We start from the raw sequence: 5,041 nt of genomic DNA, 5'->3' as shown, positions 1-5,041 counted from the left end.
GTAACCCCTCGGCTGGCCTTCATCCTCCAGCCCGGTTCGCGCCAATCCCCGTAACCCCTCGCTGGCCTTCATCCTCCAGCCCGGCTCCGCGCCATCCCCGTAACCCCTCGGCTGGCCTTCATCCTCCAGCCAGGCTCCCCGCCATCCCTGCAACCTCTCGGCTGGCCTTCATCCTCCAGCCTGGCTCCCCGCCATCCCTGCAACCCCTCGGCTGGCCTTCATCCTCCAGCCCGGCTCTGCGCCATCCCCGTAACCCCTCGGCTGGCCTTCATCCTCCAGCCTGGCTCCGCGCCGTCCCAGTAGCCCTTCAGCTGGCCCATGTCCCATCTGTTCTGTCTATCCAGCGAGGCTTCTCTCCAGTCTGCACCTATCCTTCAGCCTTTCTCCAGGCTATTCTGTATCCCCACAGCTGACCCATACCCTCCAGTCTGGCTCTGCGCCATCCCAGTATCCCCTCAGCTGGCCCATGTCCCAGCTGTTCTCTCTGTATATCCAGTGAGGCTTGTCTCCAGCCTACACCTATCCTTCAACCTTTCTCTAGGCTATTCTGTATCCCCAAAGCTGACCCGTACCTTCCACCCTGGCTCCGCGCCGCCCCAGTAGTCCCTCAGCTGGCCCATGTCCCAGCTGTTCCCTCTGTCTATCCAGCGAGGCTCCTCTCCAACCTGCACCTGCCCTTCAGTCTTTCTTCAGGTTATTCTGTATCCCTTGAGCTCGTCCTCTCCACCTGCCCGGCTTCGCGCCATCCCAGTAGCCCCTAATCTGATCTCATTCACCATCCTGGCTCCGAGCTATCACAATAACCACTAAGCTGTCCTGCATCCTCCTGTCTGGTTTCATTCTAGCTGCTTATCCCTCAGCTGGCCCCTATTCACTAGCCTGGCATCATGTCGTTATGATATATAACTACTGGCCTCTTCCACCAGCTAAGTTTCCATGTGTCATCTGTTACCTCAGATCGATTCCTCCTTTTCTTGTGAACCGCATCCCTACCGGCTGACCACTTATATCCTATGCCTTTTCTTTCCTCTCAGCGTTCTCCTTCTCCTGTCCCTCAAGTCAACTCACAGGTTTATGGTCCCACTATTCCTTTCTCTCATTTTAGTGCCTCAGTCCCGGCCCCCTTTTGGGGAGAGAGCATCCCTAATGGACCTTACCAAGCTCCACCCAGAAACGCCCCTTGAAAGTCCCACGTGACTTCATGTCTCACATTAACCTCCTTGCAGAGCTTAGGTTCTATGGGATTTTTCGTTTCGACTGACTCTGCAGAGTATTTCTGAGTCAATTAGTTTAGCATTTCTGCTGGATTTTTATAAAATATCAGCCACGACAATGGACAAGGGAACCAACAAGTTCATGTCATCTTTTTTGGACGACATCAAGATGTTTTAGCCACGCGATGCCTTTAATATTGTGCGAGTTGCAGCTAAATGCTACCAGTCAACGAGGAAAACCGCAGATCCTCAGACCCTCAGCATAAATATAGCTGTGGACAAGATCACTGATGCCTATTGTTCTTGCAAGGCTGGGTGAGTCGGACATTCATGGTTTTGAGGGTTCGAATGTGCCTACGCCTGATACACAGTACTCGGTGCTAGCATGGCTAACACRATTACAGTTTAGTAAAAAGCCTTTTCAGGTGAAATAAAATCTTTAATGTATGTCAGATACGGTACACATTGCATATTGATCTGTTCAGCTAACGTAAGGCTGTGTAACAGACAGGCTTCAGGGTGTAGAAGTTGTATCGGTACTGTATGCTGTACTTGGCTAAAAGGTTTTCATAATGGATGTGTTTATTATTTACTTTATTTTTTTCATTCACTAAACACAAAGAAAGCAAAGCAATAATACTTACGCCAGCAGAGACTTTGTTCTTATTGATACTATGACAGTCGAGCTGCAAATGCGGTCATGCACAAGTGTTAATCCAAGTAAGACATTTCGTTTCAGATTTTGGAAATCTGTGAATTTTAGTTCCACAAACACGATCAGGATACCTGACATCGCCTGTACAGATACCCCACTGACGGAAAACCATTTTCTTTCGAGTCCTGACGCAAAAACTCTGTCGGTCTGGTAGTCCACAATGAACATTAGCATGAGTTTGTGAGCCGGTGACCCACGTGATAGCTGCACTGTGACGTAAAATGGGCATTAGCCAATGAAAGGCGAACCCTGTGGTAAGGTCCATCAGCATCGTGGATGTTCACCCGAGTTCACAGCACATCACAGCTCAAATCTTCTGCCGGGGCCCGAGCGCTAAAGAACTATTATTCATTCTTCAAACTCTTTAATCGTCTTTTCTACGTCTGAGTTTTTCCAGATTGAACTGTCTCTTATCAACAGAAACATAAACTGGGTAAGAAATGATGGATCTGATTATCAGGTTGGTCTGTTATGTACTGTAATATCCAGTAATTTACCTGTTAAAAGAAAATGTACTCTATCATATTACGTGAACTGCTTGCTTTACTTTTTCCACCTTGTACTTTGAACAATTTCATGCATATGGTATTGAAGAAAAATGTATTAAGCGAATTTGAAGGCAAATTTGTATTGCACAACTGATGTCAGACCTTTTAATAAGCAATATGTGAATGAAAGCGACATGTGAAACATGCACATTATTCCACCTTGTAATATGTTTTGTAATTATGGTGCACGTTTTGAAATAAATGCATTTGAGAAAATCATTGCCTCTTTATTAAATGTTTATTTTCCAAAGTTCAAAACAATAAAATACCTATTTAAAAAATATTCTGTGAGAGTTAATATTAAGATCAAACACTGAGTTAGTAAGTGTTAAATTATTAACTCCAGCAGATTTGATATTTGACACTTTATAAGAGTTAAGGTACTAACTATAGACACTTTAAAAGTGTTGAAATCAAATCTGACGGAGTTAATTTGGGCCTGCTGGATTTGCTGTGTGGCAACACTTAGCAGCCTTCATCCCTCTGGGCTCCTTTTGTCAGTTTCCATCAGTTGTTGTCCCGTTGTGCTGTCGTCTAACTCGGACTGGGACGTCACCAGCTTGAATGTACCAAAATTAGTAACTATTGTCAAGGCCCTCTCTACTTTGAAGGCAATATTATGCGAGTAAAAATGGCGAATTTGAACCGCGTCTGTTATCTTCCCTGCATTCAAGTTTTTTCTTCTCTGTGGTGTTTTTTAAATAAATGAAAGTGTGCAATACCAGTTCATACTCCACTGGTCTGGAGTATGAACTGGAGCTAATGCCATTGATTATAAGATTTTACATCACACATCTGAAAATGAATTGGGTACTTTCTTAAAAATTACATCATGATTATCATTTTTTTATTGTATGCAATTTTAATAAATAGTAAAAGATTATTAAGGCACTTAAAAATTCATATTAATTTTTAAGTGCCTTAAAAATTTATATGTAGGCATAGTTAAAAAAGTATGCCTATATATTACATTAAACACACTTTAATTGTGCCTAAAAGACATACTTCTGCATATGTACTAATTAGTTTTATTTTGTAATCAAGTTGCTGCATGATGCAGACTTCTGCCCAGGTCCCTCTTGAAAATGAAATCTGGATCTCAACGGGGTTCACCTGGTTAAATAAAGAAAATTTTCAAAAGGTATACTTTATTAGCCTAAAATTTACACTGAGATGTAATTTAAAACATACTGAAATTAATAATTTAAAGTAGTGTTAAGTGAATTTTCAAAAAAATTCTATTTTGAGCATATATTTTTAAATATACACAAAATATATTTTAAATGTACTGGAGAAGGTGTATATTTAGACTTGGGCAAATATATATTTTGTTCACTTAAAGTATACCTTTATTTAATATATTAAAAGTGTATTTTGGTACAATTATGTTTAAGTGGGTTTAAAGTTCTAATTTCAAAATTGGTACAAGTATGCCTTTAGTATACTTCAGATATACTTATAGGTAGTACACTTAATACTTAGTATACTTAAAGTGTACTTTCACAAATTTGAGTATGTTTGAAATATACTAAAGTATACTTTTTTTTCACCTGGGCAATGCAAATGTGGATGAAGATAATGTGATGAAATCCAGTGGTATCATGAGCAAAGTAATGTAGAAACAAAAAGGAAATTCAGAGTTAATCAATCCAATTTTATTTCTGCTCGAAGGTAAGCATAACACCTTAAATGCACAACAATGCTTAGACTTTGAGCAATTTGCTGAAACTGTATTGTGTAACTTTAAGGCATGCTTGGCTGCAACTATCGATAGCATGGCAGCTCTTCTTTTCTTCTTCTCTTATGTTAGCTTCTTGGCTGTCAGTCATACACCAGCTTTTTTTTCCTTCTTTTGAGTTCTTTTGTTTTTGTGATGAATTAAAGTAGCGACTCAATATCCTAAATGTTTTTGTCTCGCGTGACGTTTTGGATACTTGAAGGACATTAAGCACTTGATATCTTTGCAAGATTTGTAATGGCTTACTGTTTGATAAATACGTTACAATACGATACGTTGCTGTGATTCACTTGTCTGGTATCTGATTTAATTGTGGAACCAACAGCTAGAAGCGCAGCGTTGATTGGTGGGCGGGGCAGATACCTTTATAGTTGTTGCGCGCCGCTGCAAGGTGTGTGTGTCTTTGTTTCTCCCACTGTTGCTACAATCGTTGGCTACATGTTGGCTTATGTGTTTGATCGGCTCGTCTGAGATCGTAAGTGCCAGTTTTGCTATCCGTGGCTGGAATCGTGGTTGGTCTGCAGTGTTGCTCTGCTGGCGTTGCCGGTGTTAACGTCAATCCGCGTTTCCCCATCAGATACGGTTCCCCCTGCGTCTTCTTGCCGCTCCGCCCCGCCCACGCAGCAAAATACGCGTGTGCTCGTGCTGAGCACTGAGAAAGCACGCGCATAGGGAACTACGGACACGGTGAAAGCTCAAACAACATGTTTCGGAAAAGTTGTCACTTTCTTCACGTTTTAGCGGGAAACTAATAATAATAATAACAACAATAACAATAAAAACAACAATAATACTAGCAATAATAATAATAAATAATAGTGATGAT

General features: G+C 41.6%; 2 protein-coding genes across 9 annotated transcripts in view; both read left to right on the top strand.

Annotated features, from left to right (window-relative positions):
* Positions 1–5,041, top strand: part of dlgap3 (discs, large (Drosophila) homolog-associated protein 3) — a 908,365-nt gene that overhangs the window by 191,277 nt on the left and 712,047 nt on the right. The gene's annotated exons all lie outside the window — the stretch shown is intronic.
* The window catches only part of LOC103472158 (uncharacterized), an 89,844-nt gene that overhangs the window by 22,203 nt on the left and 62,600 nt on the right, over positions 1–5,041 (top strand). The window lies entirely within an intron of this gene.

Source organism: Poecilia reticulata, linkage group LG11 (genome assembly GCF_000633615.1).
Source record: "Poecilia reticulata strain Guanapo linkage group LG11, Guppy_female_1.0+MT, whole genome shotgun sequence".
Lineage (NCBI taxonomy): Eukaryota > Metazoa > Chordata > Actinopteri > Cyprinodontiformes > Poeciliidae > Poecilia > Poecilia reticulata.
This window is presented reverse-complemented; position numbering and strand designations above follow the sequence as displayed.